The sequence below is a fragment of the Hemiscyllium ocellatum genome, unplaced genomic scaffold, assembly GCF_020745735.1.
Source record: "Hemiscyllium ocellatum isolate sHemOce1 unplaced genomic scaffold, sHemOce1.pat.X.cur. scaffold_789_pat_ctg1, whole genome shotgun sequence".
Classification (NCBI taxonomy): domain Eukaryota; kingdom Metazoa; phylum Chordata; class Chondrichthyes; order Orectolobiformes; family Hemiscylliidae; genus Hemiscyllium; species Hemiscyllium ocellatum.
Window position 1 is genome coordinate 56,441 of NW_026869235.1, and position 18,812 is coordinate 75,252.

The following is an 18,812-nucleotide window of genomic DNA, read 5'->3' on the forward strand; positions in this document are numbered from 1 at the left end:
CCACTGTGTCCGTTCCTGCTCCGGGCAGATATATCCAGCAAACGCAACTCTCCAGCACTAAATCTGTGACCCTCTCAATTCATCACTCATCTGGTCCAGGAATTTACCAAGCTTCAATACAATGAGTGTTTTCCCCAGTACTTCCACTTTAATAATTCTAATTTCTTGCAGTTCCTCATTTTCCCCAGTCACTCTGCTCCTTGATATTTTTGGCGGATTTTCTGTTGCTTCCTCGGTGGAGACAGAACCAAGACAGACATAGTCTCTGTCACCTCATGAATACATGGGGGGATGGCACTCTGGCATAATGGGTTTGTCACTCACTCCTGCCTCGAATGTTCCAGAACAAAACCATTGTTGGAGATTGTGAGTACAGTCCTCTCCCTGGTGTGAGACTATTGGATATGGTGAAGAAGGGTTCACAACTCTGTGATATCCACATTGTTGAAATAAACTGGCTTCACACTTTGCATCTGGAAAAGTATGTCATTGGGAAATATTTGTGGAAATTTCAGAAAAGATAGTGCAGTATCCTGCTCCTCCCTGTAGACCCAGACACTCTATAAATGCAGTGCCCACACCTTGTCCAGAGTGGGAACACTAGACACTCGAATCTCCCTGAATGATCGCAGCAGCTGACACCACAAATCCGAGAAAATCATCGAGAGAACCTCCACTGACTTTCCACGACAGGAATAAGTCAAAACGCTGGAGACAGGCACATCCACTCAATGTTTAAAATGCTTTTCACTTCAGTTTCTATTCTGTGCTGAAAATCCATAGGATCTCTGCATAGTCGCTGTCACCTGAAATATTAACAGCTTTGTTCTCCATGGAAGTATTTGACAACGTAACTGCACAGTTTTCTTTACCTCAGTCACGATAATAGCAACACTGCTATTGCTGATGGAGTTACTGGGGAGGTGATAGTCTCATGTTATTTTCTACAGACTATAAATCTAGGGACCCAGATAATGACCCAAACATAGCCTTCAATCCTCCCACAGCAGACAATAGAATTTGAATTCAATAAAATGTTTGGAATTAACAATCTAATGAAACATTAATGGTTGTTAAATCTAAAAACCCCTGGCTCACTAGTGTCCCTCAGGGAAGGAAACTGGCTACCGTCAATGGTCTGACCTACATGTTACTCCAGACCCTCAGCAATGGTAGATTCTCAAATGCCCTTTGAAATGGGCAAGCCAACCATTCAATTATAACACTACAAGGTCTCAAAGAAGTGAAACCAAATAGACCTGAGCACTGGCAGCCGACAGCACATCGAAGTATCAGTGGTTCAGAAAGGCAGTTCCCCAACAGCTTCTCAAGAGCAAATAGGAAAGAGAAATAAACTCTGGCCCAGCCAACATCAAACATGTCTCATTCATAAAGGAAAGAAGATGGCCACACTGAGGAAAGAGATAGAGGGGACAGAACTCACTTCAAACAGGAACGTAGATATGTGCCCACACGTGCATGAAACTCAGGAATATGGGAGGAGGTGAAAAATGAATTAAAATAATGTCACATTTATTTCCATCCTAGCTGATTATGAATAATCCCTTTGTTTATATATTGTATCTCTCTATTTGCCCGTATATTAATCTAACCCCACCAACAGACATTAGACTAATTCCCAGCTGCTTTCAGATCTGATGCATGGTCAGTGGACTCAAAATGTTAAATCTGATTTTCTCTCGACACAGGCTGCCAAGCCTGTTCCATGTCCCCTGCACTCTGTTTCTTTTTGGTTCAGGTTTCCAGTATATTCCAATGTTTAATTTTACATTTTTTTTCCTTATTTTATGGGACATAGGCCCTTCTAATCCACACTGACCCTCTGAAAATCATTGCACCCTGACCCACCTCATGCCCTACTCCTGCATTTCCCTTGGCTAAGCCGACTACTAATCTATGCCTGCATCTCACATCGCTAATACACCGAGCTGCACATGATTGGTAATTTAGATTGGTCAATCGATTGAACCTGTTTGGACTGTGGGAGGAACATGGAGCACCTGGAGGAAACACTTGCAGACCTGGGGAGAATGTGAAAATTCAATACAAAAAGTCCTGAGGGTGGAAGCAAAATGGGTCCCTGCTACTATGACACAGCCATGCTAACCACTGAGACACCATGTCCCCATCCCCTCACCCTCTCCCCCAAACCGTGTCCCTGGTACTGTGAGACAGCCGTGCTAACCACTGAGACACCATGTCCCCATCCCCTCTCCCTCTCCCACAAAACGGGTCCCTGGTACTGTGAGACAGCCGTGCTAACCACTGAGACACCATGCCCCCATCCCCTCACCCCCAAAACGTGTCCCTGGTACTGTGAGACAGCCGTGCTAACCACTGAGACATCATGCCCCCATCCCCTCACCCCCCAAACCGTGTCCCTGGCACTGTGAGACAGCCTAGCTCACCACTGAGACATAATGCCCCTATCCCCTCACCCTCTAAACCGTGTCCCTGGTACTGTGAGACAGCCGTGCTAACCACCAAGACAACATGCCCCTATCCCCTCACCCCCCAAACTGGGTCCCTGGTACTGTGAGACAGCCGTGCTAAACACAGAGACACCATGCCCCCTCCCCCTCCTCCCAAACTGGGTTCCCTGGTACTGTGAGACAGCCGTGCTAACCACGAGACAACATGACCCCCTCCCCCCCAAACCGGGTCCCTCGTACTGTGAGACAGCCGTGCTAACCACTGAGACACCATACCCCCTCCCCCTCACTCTAAACCGTGTCCCTGGTACTGTGAGACAGCCGTGCTAACCACTGAGACATAATGCCCCCATTCCCTCTCCCTCTCCCCCAAACCGGGTCCCTGGTACTGTGAGACAGCCGTGCTAACCACTGAGACACCATGCCCCCTCCCCCTCCCCCACAAACCGTGACGCTGGTACTGTGACACAGCCGTGCTAACTCCTGAGACACCATGGCTCCATTCCCTCTCCCTCTCCCCAAACCGTGTCCCTGGTACTGTGAGACTGCCGTGCTAACCACTGAGACACCATGGCCACCTCCCCCTCCCTCTAAACCGTGTCCCAGGTACTGTGAAACAGCCATGCTAACCACTGAGACACCATGCCCCCTCCCCCTCCCCCACAAACCGTGATCCTGGTACTGTGACACAGCCGTGCTTACCCCTGAGACACCATGGCCCCATCCCCTCTCCCTCTCCCCAAACCGTGTCCCTGGTACTGTGAGACAGCCGTGCTAACCACTGAGACACCATGCCCCCTCCCCCTTCCCCACAAACCGTGTCCCTGGTACTGTGAGACAGCCGTGCTAACGACTGAGACACCATGCCCCCTCCCCCTCCCCCACAAACCGTGTCCCTGATACTGTGAAACAGCCGTGCTAAACACTGAGACACCATGCGCCCCCCGTTCCCCCAATCCAGGTCCCTGGTTCTGAGAAACAACCATGATAACCGCTGAGACTCCGTGACCCCCTCACCGCGCTCTCTCCCAAAACGGAATCAGTGCTCAAGAATACTGGGGAAAATGTGAATAAAAGTGATGAGCTTAGAGCATGGATCGGGGCCTGGTGCTATGATGTTGTGTCCATAACAGAGACATGGGTTTCTCAGGGGCAAGAATGGTTGCTGGATGTTCCAGGGTTTAGAACATTTAAAAAGAATATGGAGGGGGAAAAAGAAGAGGGGGGTAGCACTAGTAATCGAGAGGGGATCACAGCTACAGAAGTTACCATTGTCGAGGAGGGTCTGCCTACTGAGTCAATATGGGTGGAAATTAGGAACAGTAAGGGAGCAGTAACCTCATTAGAGGTTTACTACACGCCCCCCAATAGCAGCAGGGAGATTGAAGAAAGCATAGGTCTGTAGATTTTGGAATAGTGTGAATGGAGTAGGGTAGTTTTAACGGGTGACTTTAACTTTCCCAATATTGATTGGAACCTCCTTCGGGGAGATGGTTTGTAAGGTGTGTTCAGAGGGTTTCCTAACTCAGTACGTTGACAGGCCGACGAGGGGAGAGGCCATTTGGGATTTGGTACTCGGCAATGAGCCGGGGCAGGTGTCAGATCTTGCGGTAGAAGAGCATTTTGGTGATAGTGACCACAACTGCCTCACATTGTACTTAGCTAAGGAAAAGGAGAGAAGCAGGCACAATGGGAGGATATTTAATTGGGGAAAAGGAAACTATGATACTATCAGACGTGCGTTGGGAAGCATAGGCCGGAAGCAATTGTTCCATGGAAAGGGCACTATAGACATGTGGAGAGTGTTTAAGGAACAGTTGTTGCGAGTGATGCATAAATGTATTCCTTTGAGATAGGCAAGAAGGGGTAAGATAAAGGAACCTTGGATGACGAGAGTGGAGGAGCTTCACGTCAAAAGAAAGAAGGCAGCTTATGTAAGGAGGAGGAAGCAAGGGTCTTGCTCAGCTCTAGAGGATTACAGGCAGGTGAGGAAAGAGCTCAGAAATGGTCTGAGGAGAGCCAGGAGGGGGCACGAGAAAAGCTTGGCAGGAAGAATTAGGGACAATCCAAAGGCATTTTACACGTACGTGAGGAGTAAGAGAATGATCAAATAAAGAGTACGGCCGATCAGGGATAGCATAGGGAACTTGTGTATACAGTCTGAGGAGGGAGGGGAAGACTTAATGTGTTTTTTACTTCTGTCTTTACTAAAGAAAAGGACCTTGTAGTGAATGAAACCATTGAGGAGCAGGTAAGCATGCTGGATCAGATAGAGATTGAAGAAGCTGATGTGTTGAACATTTTGTCAAACATTAAGATTGACAAGTCGCCAGGGCCAGACCAGATTTGTCCTCGGCTGCTCTGGCAAGTGAGAAATGTGATTGCTTCGCCGCTTGTGAAGATCTTTGCATCCTCGCTCTCCACCGGAGTCGTACCGGAGGACGGGAGGGAAGCAAATGTAATTCCTCTCTTTGAGAAAGGAAATAGGGAAATCCCCAGCAATTCCAGACCAGTCAGTTTCATGTCTGTCGTCTGTAAGGTGTTAGAAAGGATTCTGAGAGTTAGGATTTATGACCATCTGGAAGAGCATGGTTTAATTAAAGGTAGTCAGCACGGCTTTATGAAGGGCAGGTCATGCCTCACAAATCTTTTCGAGTTCTTGGACTATGTTACTAGATAGGTTGATGAGGGTCGAGCGTTGGATGTTGTGTATATGGACTTCAGTAAGGCATTTGATAAGGTTCCCCATGGTAGGCTTGTTCAGAAGGTCAGGAGGAATGGGATACAGGGAGATTTAGCTGATAAAAAATTGGCTGGTCGACAGAAGACGGCGAGTGGTAGTGGAAGGAAAATATTCTGCCTGGAAGTCTGTGGTGAGTGGTGTTCCACAGGGTTCTGTTCTTGGGCCTCTACTCTTTGTAATTTTTATTAATGAGTTGGATGAGGAGATTAAAGGATGGGTTAGCAAGCTTGCAGACGACACAAAGGTTGGAGGTGTCGTTGCCAGTATAGAGGGCTGTTGTAGGCTGCAGCGTGACATTGACAGGATGCAGAGATGGGCTGAGAGGTGGCAGATGGAGTTCAACCTGGATAAATGCGAGGTGATGCATTTTGGAAGGTCGAATTTGAAAGTTGAGTACAGGATTAAAGGCAGGATTCTTGGCAGTGTGGAGGAACAGTAGCATCTTGGTGTGCAGTTACATAGATCCCTTAAAATTGCCACCAAGGTGGACAGGGTTATTGAGAAAGCATATGGTGTTTTGGTTTACATTAACAGGGGGATTGAGTTTAAGTGCCATGAGATCTTGTTGCAGCTCTATAAAACTTTGGTTAGACCACACTTGGAATACTGTGTCCAGTTCTGGTCGCCCAATTATAGGAAAGATGTGGATGTTTTGGAGAGGGTTCAGAGGAGGTTTACCAGGATGCTGCCTGGAATGGAGGGCTTATTTTATGAAGAGAGGTTGACTGAGCTCGGAAATTTTTTATTTGAAAAAAGAAGGAAGAGAAGGGACCTAATTGAAGTGTACAAGATAATGAGAGGCATAGATAGAGTTGACAGCCAGAAACCTTTTCCCAGGGCAGAAATTGTTAACACGAGGGGTCATAGATTTAAACTGGTTGGTGGAAAGTATAGAGGAGATGTCAAAGGCAGGTTCTTTACGCAGAGAGTTGTGAGAGCATGGAATGCGTTGCCAGCAGCTTTTGTGGAAGCAAGGTCATTGGGGACATTTAACAGACTGCTGGACATGCATATGGTCACAGAAATTTGAGAGTTCGTACATTAGGTTTACCTCACATGAGGATCAATGGTCGGCACAACATCGTGGGCTGAAGGGCCTGTTCTGTGCTGTACTGTTCTATGTTCTATGTTCTAAACAGTAAACAGTGACAAAACACCACGGATGTGTCAGGATCTAGAGGTAGAAACAGAGGCAGCATATTGAGTCTGATATGATCCTCTTCTGAAAAACACATGTTGGAGGCAAAAAGTTAATTGTGTTTCTCTCTGCTCAGAACCTGCAAATGTTTTCCTGCACTTTCAACTTGGTTACTCTTTTGGAAAGTAGATATTTGTCTAATCTGAAAGGGAACAGTGAAGCTGCCATTTCTGTTGACGCTCAAGAATTTGGTAATGGTGTTTGAATGAAAAATGAAAAACTCTGTGCCTGACAACTCCCTAAATACCGATAATGTGTTGACACTGTCATAATGCATTATGAAAATGTTGAACTCGGTGGTCATGACATCACATGATCATTCCTCTGAAAGTAACTGATTGAAGTAATGATCCCAATTGTTATCAATGATTTATCATGCTCCTGATGTCACTGGCATCATACTCATCCAACAAGGTCTTACCTTTCTGAGAGTTTACATCCAACGATGAAAACATAAAATATCTTTGTATCTTTAACAGGATATGTTCATCCAGGGTTTTGGAAGGCACTAGCAAGGGCAGAGTTTATTTGTCATCCCCAATGACTCTGGAATAAGCGATACAGAGTTGCCCTGTTTTACCTCTTCAATCCGTGGTGATGCAGATCCAGACAGAGCTGTTTGTAGGGGCATTCCAAGATTTTTAACAAATACTTGTGAAGGAACAGCAAATGAGTCCCTAGTCAGGATGACATGCAGTTTGGAAGATACCTTGCGGAGACTGATTTTTCTATTGCTCCCGTTCTCAGTGCAGAAGGTTCTCTAATTCCCATGAATCACAGTTTTGCTCAGGGTCCTTGATTCCACCCTCAGTCAAGTTTTGCTTCGATTGAAAGGGAAGTCAGTCTGATCTCACCTCAAATTACACGGGAAGATCAGTTGAATGAATAAGGAGCAAAAGACAAGAACACTGTTTGTTTGAACAATGTCCTCGCAATATTCAAAAGAAAATTGATGCATGATCTTCCTTAATGCATTATTTCAATATGATACCACGTTTTACACAATATTCAGAACGGTGGGTATTTGTTCTTTTAATTTTCTTCCAATTCAACGTAGAAATGAGAATGTGAATTGATCATCTATAGTGTGTTTATAATCCAGAATTTAATTCAATCTTTATCATCATTGCTCTAGCTCTTTCAAACAAAATTAATAAATAAGCCTGTGTCCATCCTGCAGCTTAAAAAGTTCTTTTAGCTCTGACTATTGCAGCAAATGTTGTAAAGAATAAATCGCAGGCCCAAATAAAATGGGAATATTTCAGGGCAAGGCGCCAAAAGTTAGTCCAAGGTTAATGATGGCCAAGCCATATGAATACTACAGGCAGAGAGGTGGAGTATAAAAGCAGAATTCATCTCCGTGTCCAAAATAATATTTGTGGCTCCCTCACAAAAGACCACAGCTGATTCACGTTGTAAATTCACCAAAATAGGAACAACAAGAGACTGGAATTCCCAATTCTGCAACAATATCTGTAGAACAGGAAGAAAATCAAGGTTTGTTTCTGAAATTCATAAATGTTGATGATAAGAATGTGGGAGATGGAGGGGATGTTGGGGAATGATAAACCATGTTGCAGATGACACAATGATTAATTGGGTGGGTCACAGTGAGCAGGAACGTGTTGGTTACAAGAGGGTACAAACGGATTGTCAGATCAATGACTGATAAACGGTCACACTGAAATATGTGAGATGCTGCATTTTGGAAGATGTAACAAGACAAGAGAGAACTCAAACCATGAAGATCCGTGACATTTGCTTTTGGGGAGAACCTGACAGAAGTGTATTACAGCATGAGAGGTATGGGACGAGTGAACAGACAGCAGCTATTCCCCGCACTCAAAGGGTCAAACGCAAGGGGAAATATGTTTGAAGTGAAAGAGAAGATACTAAGAGATGATTTGTGAAATCTGTTTCGAACCCTGAGCATGATATGTGTCAAAAATGTGGTTTAGGAAGGTAGCCTCACAAACTTTATAAAGCACTTGCATCAGCACTGGATGGTGCAGACTCGATGGGCCTTGTCTTTATTACATGATTCCATGTGGTGGCAGCCATGAAAGCTTTGGTATATTCTGAAGCAGCAACCAATGGGACATGTTGGTTCGTTAAATCGAACTGTGCTCAGTAAGTGGCGAGATTACAAACAAGCATTATCCCATTGAGTATCAGGACTTACTCAACATAGGACAACCCAGCCAACTCTGAGCTCATCCAGGATAATTCACATACTCAGTGAAAGAATCGTCCAACAACAGCATCAACATTATTCCAGCTGTTTGACGCCATTATTTTAATTTCGCCAATAACATAAAAACATACTTCGCTTCATTATTATATAGAATTCTCGCGTAAGGTTGTTATTTCTCTGAAGACTAATAAATTCCTTCCCATATATTCGTATTGACAAAGAGTCTGTTACCCTGCGAGCTGTTCATCTCAGTGTGGCGGCTTGTTTAACACTCCATCCATCATCGGTATTATTTACTCCCAATTAAACCAGCGCATGAGATGAACAGCTGGCACTCCCTCTCAACAGCCACTTGGATGGACCAACGTCAACTGGACTGGAACGTCTCAAGGGCAATTAATGTTGGTCTACCTCCATTAAAATCCCAAATGAACTAAAAAGACAATCCGATTTTCTAATAATTATTAAACAATGAGGCCATTTTATTGATCTGATGAGTTTGTGTTTGATGTTGTGAGATCTATTTCCTTGAAACCATTTCGTGCATATATTGGAAGAACATAAAAGCTCAGTTCACAGATACACGGTAACGCAGCATTTAAACGCCAAATGCCAGATAATAGTAGGTTATAGACTTCAGGTAACTGGGAATAATGTAGTTTGGTGTTTTTTGGCTGGCGTATTTGCATTGGGCTGAAAGGCCGGTTTGTGTGCTGTATGACTCTATGACTTTAATTGTTGGAAACAGAGAATGTGGTCTCACTATTTCCATAGTTTGTGAGCATCAGATAGTGAGGAATACAATCTTCAAGGGCACACAGGATTTGAAGCTATATCATTCTCCCTTCACTATCAAATTGTTAATAACCCCGTTTCTCTCTTTGTAAAATTCCTGTTAGTGTTCCTGCACCACAAGAACCCCTGGAGTTTATCACCATATTCTGATCAGAAATTAAATACAGGCAACAGAATGCTGACCTTGCCAATGAAACGCACATCACAAGAACAACTGACAGGAATCTGCATTGCTAAAGTTATCCATTCGACACAAGCTGATTTCTGAAGCAGTTTCAAGAGAGGCTTTCCCTTTGTCCTATGCTCCTGACCTCTCTACAGCATCATGAATCTTTCCTGAGTGCTTTTGAGTCCCATTTAAAAGTTACATATGGAAAGCTGTGCACAATAATCTGAAAGGAAAAGTCTTCATGTTCAAGAGTAACGTGTCATAATTTTTTCAGTATCTAAAGACAACAGAAATGTGGAAACTAGCATCAGGAGTAAGGATTAAAATGGATTCATAATGCGATAAGATTGTGGATGATCTGATTGTGCCTCAATCACATATTCCTCCTTTGCCTTGACAACGTTAGTGCGTCATTCGTAGTCAAGAATCTGTCTTAGGAATATTCAATGTCTTATCCCCCATCACTCTCTGGGAAGAGAGTTCCACAAAGACACAACACATTGAGAGGATTACACCAAATCACCAGCTTCTTCACTGAGATATTCTTCAGTTTTACAGCCCATCCACTCATGGTAATCTCTCACACAAGCTGAAATATTATTTCAGAATTCAACTTGAAAAGACTATTTGGAATATTCTGTGAATAATCAAAATCACATATTGTTCACCTAAACCCTAGCAGATCCATGGCCAGTCAGTTCAAGATTTCTTCCTGTAATAAATGGTCCTCACAAGAGTCAGCTGAATGAATCTTCTCTGGACAGCACTTCACATCATTGTGGCCATAGCACTTTCGATGTAGTTAAATATTCCCTACTTTTAAATGTATTCTGTTTCCGAAACTTTCAACATTTAACTTACCTAACTAAAAAATTGATGTACACCTAAAGGTTTGATTTTATAATCCAGGTGCTGGTTCCTCGGTTGCTCTGTGCCTCAAGCCAATCTCTCCATTGAAACAATACCCTGCGTTTCCATTCAACCCTCAAACAAGTTTGAGCACAGACATATTTTCCAACAGTGTTCCATACACCAATATTTGACTGTTCACTTGACCCACCTTAATCTCTTTATAGACTCGTGTCCTCATCATATCGTCCTTCTGTCACATTTTCAACAGTTCGTATTCTTCCATAATGCAGACAGAATATTTGGCCAAAGAAATACACTGTGGCGAAAATGAAATATTTTTACTCAATGCCTTAGCTATAAATTTGTGGCAATGCTGAAGTATTTTGCAGTCCCATCACTCAGTTCCCATTACTCGAAATAGAGTCAAATGGTATGGAATGTGTGTTGGCAGAATTGAGGAATCACAATGGTGCAAAACCATAGTTGGAGTTATGTACTAGCCTTTGAATCATAGTCAGGAGCTGGGGCACAAAACATAACAGGAGATGGAAAAAAAACACGTGTAGGACAGGCAAAGTTACAGTGTCTGGGGGAATTTCAATATGCAGTCGGACTGGGAGAATCACTGGTAATGGTTTGCAAGGAAAGGAATTTGTGGAATGTCTACGAGATGGATTTTTGGAGCAGCTTATGGTGCAGACAACAAGGGAACGGGTAATCCTGGATTTAGTGTTGTGCAATGAGGCAGACTTCATAAGGAAGCTTAAGGTGAAGGAACCCTTTGAAGGCAGTGATCATAATATTATTTTGAACCGATTCTTCAATTTGAGAGGGAGAAGGTAGAACTGGAGTTAACATTACAGCTGAATAAAGGCAACTGCAAAGGCATGAGGGAGGTTCTGAGTAGAATTGACTGGGATAAGAATCTAGCAGGAAAAACAGTGGAATAGTAATTGTGGGAGTTTCTCAGAGCAATTTAGGAGTCACAGCAGAGATTCATCCCGAGGTAGAAGACGCATTGTACAGGGAGGATGAGGCAACCATGGATGACTGGGGAATTCACGATGGATAACATGAATAATGTCCCAAATACTCAAGACAGTGGGGACGCAGAGCTGATGAGGAGAAATTGCTCGAAAAACGAAATGTATAAATAAGCTGGATGGAGGCATTAATGGTATTCTTTCAGGAATCTCTAGAATCAGGGAGGGCCCCAGAAGATGAGAAATGTGCGAACTTGACACCTTTTTTTGTAGATATTTTTATTGAAAACAGAAGATTTTTAATTTTTTTTTACAAAATTACAAAAATAGTACAAACTAGTGTATTCTGCTTTACAATATAATAACAACCCCAATATAGAATTTGTAAAAAAAAACTATTAATCTATTCTACAAACTACCAAAACATGAAATAGGATATCCTGCATTACTAACAATAGACAAAAGGAGAATAGAAAAGAAATAAGTAAATAAATAACTAGATACAAATTCAATATAAATGTATATTAAATCATAACAGAACTGATATTTATATGGGATTCCTCCTCCCAGGATCCCCCGAACCAGCCAGAACCATCCCCATGGCTAAGCAAAGGCCCTGAGCAATGTGGCTGATATATCTGTGTCAATGTAGTTCAAAAAGGGCTGCCATGTTGTATAAAAAAATTACATTTTTTGGTGCACCATATTCATAAGGAAGTCAAGGGGGATATATACCATGGCTATCCTGTACCAATTTGAAGCTCCTGGGGAACCTTCAGATACCCAATTCAATAAAACATCTTTTCTCGAACAAAAGGTAAGGATAGTGAATAATTTCCTTCCGTGTACTTCCAAAGAGGGGAAATTTGTGGAGCCCAAAAGTAGAGACAGTGGGTCCAACCCAATCTCCGTTACCAAAATCTTTGCCAAGGCATTTGCTACTCTGCCCCACTACCTGCAGATCTTATGGCCGGTCCACAGACAATGCGTGAGATTACTAACTACTATTTTGCATATGGGTCACATTGGAGATGCTCCTGCCTTGAACTTTGCAAGTCACTCAGGTGCCATCTGAGCTGTATGAATTCTGTTACAGACAGAGATCTTCGTGGTATTTTCCCAGATGCCCTCTCACACGTCTAAGAAGATTTCCATTCCCAATTCTTGTCTCTAGGGTTTTATACAACCATTCCATGTCCTTTGATAAGTTATTAAATAGTTTTTGGTAGAGAGTACTGACCGCGGGTGGACACATTGGCCGATGCACCCTCCTTTCCCTATCTCATTTATAAGGATTAATTATCAATGTGGTCTTCTTTTGTAAAAAGTCTCCGATTTGTAAATATCGAAAAAGATCTTGCTATGCAGCCCAAACTTCTGATGCAGCTGTTCGAAGGACATCATGACCTCCCCATCGAACAGATCTCCCAAACAGGAGATACCTTTGCACTCCCAGGCTCTGAGTACAGCATCACACAGCTCTGGCTGGAACCCCAACATTCCCACCAGAGGGGTGTAAGGCAGATTTTTTTGTAGTTTACCCTCATCCTGTCGCAGTATCCTCCAGGCTTTGATTGTATTTAATACAATAGAATTTTTACAATGATCCATAATAACTCTCATCTTGTCCATAAGTAGTAGATTGATGATGGGATATTTTGCTAGTGAGGCTTCAATATGTAACCAGGTTGATTGCGGTTCACAAGAGACCCAATCACGAACGTAGGATAATAGAGAGCTCAATTCGTACCTCCTAAAATCAGGAAAATCCAGCCCACCCCTTATTTGTGGAAGCTGTAGCTTTTCTAATTTAATAAGGGACCGTCTATTACTCCAAGTAAAGGAGCTGAGCTAACCATAAAGCTTATGCAGCGCCTGTCTCGGCAGCATCAAGGAGAGCATTCTCACAGCATACAAAAGGCCAAGTAGGATATTCATGTTGACCAAAGCTATTCTATCTATCCAGGCTATCAGGAGATCTTCCCAGCATTGAAGGTCCTATCTTACTTTCTCAAATAAATGTGTATAATTGGCTTTATATAGCTGACCGAATGCTGGAGTATTAAAAATACCGAAGTAAAGAAAAGCTGCCAGTGACCACCGAAAGGGGAAACGGGATCTATCCGGAAAATTGGATATACTGGCAAGAGCACCTAGCAGCATGGCCTCCGATTTCATTAAATTGATTTTATAACGTGAGAACATAGTGGGCAGCATGGTGGCACAGTAGTTAGCACTGCTGCCTCACAGCGCCTGAGACCCGGGTTCAATTCCTGACTCAGGCGACTGACTGTGTGGAGTTTGCAAGTTCTCCCCGTGTCTGGGTGCTCCAGTTTCCTCCCACAGTCCAAAGATGTGCAGGTCAGGTGAATTGGCCATACTAAATTGCCTGTAATGTTAGGTAATGGGTAAATGTAGAGGTATGGGTGGGTTCTAATCTAATCAAATAAGTTAACCACTTGAATTAAGCAGGGCGCAGGTGTCAATGGACCATTTAAGAAAAGGAGGACACCATCTGCATAGAGAGTAATTTTGTGCTTACCTAATCTAACCTCCAGAACCATTGTATTAGGGTCAGCTCATATAGCTTCCACCAACAGCTCAATCACTCGTGTAAATAATAATGGTGAGAGAGGGCAATCGTGTCGACAACCTCTCCCAATGCTAACACTGTCCAAACTTAAACCGCTGCTTTGGGATCATTAATTAATAAAGTAAGTCATTTAGTAAAGACCTCTCCAACATGAAACCATTCCCGAGCTTAAAAGAGATATGTCCATTCTACCCAATCAAATGCCTTCTCTGCCTCTAGGGAGTTAACTAGTACAAGTATCGCTCCCTCCTGGCAGGCTTATACCATATTTAAGACTCTTCTAATGTTATTAGTTGATCTGTGGCTCTTTATAAACTCCGTCTGGTCCTCTTTTATAACAAATGGTAGAACCCACTCCAGTCTTAATGCCCAATATTTTTGTGAGAACTTCAAAATCCACATTCAACAAGGATATAGGTCTGTACGAAGAGCAGTCATCTGGGGCCTTTCCCTTCTTAAGAAAGAGAGAAATATTTGTTTCTCTCTGAGAAGGCGAGAGGCAGGCCTGACTATATGAATAATTATATATATTTATAAGTGGCCGGGCTAATTCCCCAATAAATTCTTTATAGAACTCAGCTTGGAATCCATCTAGTCCGAGCGGTTTGCCACTCTGGAGCGGCCTTACCTCATCCTGCATTTCCTGGGTTGCCGGGGGGCATTCAAGAACAACACCCTCTCTGAGGTTAAGTCCTGGAGGGCCAAATCTTTTTTAAAAAAGACTCTATCTTCCTCGTTCTATCCTCACAGCCCTTTGGCCTATACAATTTGAAACAGAACTTTCTAAAGGCTGCATTGCTCATTTCACGATCACAAGTCAGGGTACCAGTACTCTTTCTAATAGGCGTATTGGCTTGGGGAGACTTTTTCTTTCTGGCAACGTATGCTAGATACCTGCCAGGCTTGTAACCGTATTTAAATAATCTCTGTTTCGCAAATAATATCTCCCTCTTTGCTGTTTGAGTAAGTGTGGTATTCAAATTTGCCTAACGGCCTGTGATCAGCTGTAGTTTAGTAGTGGAAGGTCTATCCACATACGCTGTCTCACCCGCCTTCAGGCGAGCCTCGAGCAGACACTGTTGTTCTCCCTTTTGTCTTTTCGGGCTCACAGAATATGAGATAACCAAGCCTCGCACATATGCCTTAACCGTCTCCCACATCACCAAAAGGTTACTGGCTGTGTTTGAGTTGATATCCCGGAAGGTTTAAAATTCCTGCGAGAAATATTTTATGAACTTACTATCCTTCAATAGGAAAGGTCCATACGCCAATGTCAGAAAGCTATTTTATCATCACCAATCTTAACCTTCAAAAATACTGCGGCATGTTTGAAAATAGTTATATTACCTACTTTACAAAACAATATTGAGTTCAAAAGGGTCGAGGGGACAGAAACATATCAATTCTGGTATGGCACTTGTGTGGATAAGAATAAAAAGTAAAGTCTCTACCCTCGGGGTGAAGACAGTTCCACACACCTACCAGCCACAACTCCCTACTCAGATCTGCCAACACCTAGATCTCAAAGATATGCCCAGAGATCTTAGGTATTCTGTCCACCCATGTCAATGATACAATTACAATCTCCCCCTCTAATAGTATGGCGCACCCCAAGAGCCAACAACTTGGAGATCACTTCCATTACAAATGTAAGTGGGTCGCCGGCGGGCAATAGAGATTCAAAATCTCACATTCCTCTCCATATATTAGGGCTTTAATTAATATATATCATACAGTCATCTTTTATCTGGCTTAGCATTTGGAAAGGGAGATTCTTACCAGTAAGATTAGCAACTCCCCTACTTTTTGAGCTGAAATATGAAAAGAACACCTTGCCAAATCCACCCTGTTGCAGCTTCGAATGCTCCTTATCAAGTAGATGTGTCTCCTGTAGAAGGGCTACATCCACCCTGTCTTTTTTTTAAGACTTGATAATATCTTTTTCCTTTTGATTAATGAGTGGCTCCCCTTGACATTCCAGGTGCACCACCTATACGAATGACTAGCCATGATAGTCCGAGTAAGCCCGATGCCCTCCAGGAGGGAGAACACCACCCAAAATACATTGAATAAAAAACAAAAATGATTCACACATAAAACACTCTTTAAAACAGCTTAATCAAAACAACTAAGAACTATTCCTAAAAACAAATAACATTAAACATAGTCAAAAGGAGATTTTCCCCCTTCTTCAGAGGAGCCACTACTACCTTCCAATAATCCCACCAGAACATTTCCTAGCCAGAGGCATGCCCTCGGCCCAGGCATTACAAAGTAGAGTAAATAAATTCCAACATTTTATAAGACAGAAGCGACCCCCCCCCACACCAACACCTCGATACACTTAGCAAAACAACACAAGATGAAAATATATAAAATTATAAAATTACAATCTCAGCAAGTAATAATCAAACAAATAAAAACAATTCAGAAACGTCCCCCAATAATCAAATAAACCACACAAAAAGAGTCCATAGAAACGTTAAGGAACTAACACTTCCCCTCCCTCACCACCAACAGGAAAAGGAAGAAAAGAGAAAAAAGGAAGAAAAGAGGAGAAAAAAAGAAGAAAAGAGGGGCAAAATAAAGTCATTATCCATACAGTTCAAATCCTGCAGTCAGTTTAGAGCATCCAGAAATTCGTTTACTTTTCCCGGTGATCTGAAGTCATATACAGATCCTCCATGACTGCACCATAGCATTGCCGGATATCGCATAGAATGTTGAATATTTAAGTCCCTCAGATGCTTCATTGCCTCATCAAATGCCTTCCTCTTGCGGACCACAGCCAGAGAACAACATTATCCTGGAGCGCTTGTACATGATGGCAAGGGGATCTTTTTCCAACTCTCTGGTGGACTCTAGCAGCATCTGTTTTTCCCTCTAATTTTGAAGTTGAACTAGGATCTGGCGGGCGCACTGGGCCGACCTGAGCTGGCGCACAGCAACCTGATGGGTCCGCTCAACCAGCAACCAGCCCAGCTCTGACTCCAATTTCAGCAGCTGTGGGAGCCATTGCTCCAGGAAATCAACAAGCTGCCCTTTCTCCTCCCATTCTTGAAGGCTCAGCAACCGAATATTTTCCCGATGACCTCGATTTCCGAGGACATTAATATGTTCCAATAAGGTCGGGACTCGATGTCCAAGGGCCCAGACCTGACCCATGGATGACTCAGCAGTGGTCTCGGAGGCCGCGGCCCATTGCTTCGCTCCCCTGACACGCTGCCCGAATTTCTCGATCTCTCCGTCATGTTTCTGCAGCATGACCGAGATCGACTCCTACCTGGACTGGGTCTCTTCACTGGACGCCTCAGAGTAGATGTTGGGAAGATTCATCAACTGTTAAGAGAGAAAGGACTCAAGGTCATAGCCTGAGAGTCAAGAGAAGATCTTTTAGAACGGAGTAAATGGGAAATGCCTTCAGCCTGAGAGTGGTGAATCGACGGTAGAATGGCCGTTTCCTTCCCAAAAGGACATGAGTGAACCAGGTGAGTTTTGCTTGGCAATCGATTCATAACCACCATCAGTCTCTTAATTCCAGATTTGAAGTCAAGCTCTGCCACTTGCTATGGCAGGATTTGAACCTTTCTCACTCAAACATTATCTGGGTTTATCACATAAGAATTCAGCCATAACTCTAAGAGGCCACTGACTTGCCCGATCCTCCACAGTGTGACCAACTTGTGCAGTAAGAAATGCCCTGGGATTTGCCTTCATGTTATCCTTGACTTCCTTATCAAGATATGGATGATTTTCTCTGTCATGCAATTCCTCTTTGGTCTTTAATATCTCCCTAACTTTTTTGCCAAACGTCTTCATCTGTACTGCCTTTGACTGTTCATTTCTACCCCAGTCCACCCAGGGTGAATCCTTCCTTCGTCTAGTATAATTATTATTGGCGAACACTAAAACTCCATTTATGACTCAGTCTTTGCGCTTTCAAACTGAATGTGAAACTCGAGCATGTTGTGGTTACTCCTTCCAAGGCAAAGCTCATACACCAATCCTTCCTCGTTATATAATATCAAGACTAAATTAGCCCATTCTCTGGTTGGTTCCATGACGTCCTGCTCTCAGAAATAGTCTCTCATACACTCCACGAATCTTTGTTTGAGATATCACTGTCAAGTTAATTAATTGAGCCAATTTGCATATTCAGACCACCCATAGTTACTGTTGTGCCCTTGTTCCATATCCTCACTCTTTTCTACCTTAGAAGCACTTTGGGGGGACAGTGGCTGAAAATTACTCTTCCCAAGAGGTTTCTTCTCCTGCTTTTTATTTGCACTGAGACAGATTTCAAATATATTTTGGAGCAAAACACCTCGTAAAGGTCTGAGTTCCCACTCATACAAACAAATGTTTGTGTTCTTTTCACTAACCACATTTCACAATAAATATCGAGGAACTAAGAGGACGAAAAGTGGTCATGAGATATCTTTAGCAAACAGGGTTGAGAAAAAACCCGAAGAACTTTTATTCATGGTGGCCTCACTGCTGCCTCACAGTGCCAGAGACCCGGGTTCAATTCCCGCCTCAGGCTACTGTCTGTGTGGAGTTTGCATATTCTCCCTGTGTCTGCGTGGGTTTCCTCCGCGTGCTCCGGTTTCCTCGCACAGTCCAAAGATGTGCAGGTTAGGTGAATTGGCCATGCTAAATTGCCCGTAGAGTTAGGTGAAGAGGTAAATGTAGGGTCTGGGTGGGTTGTGCTTCTGCGAGTCAGTGTGGACTTGTTGGGTTGAAGGGCCTGTTTCCAGAATGTAAGTAATCTAATCTAATGTAATATATAAGGAGCTAGAGGGTAACCAGAGAAATGTTTGGAAGACACAAGG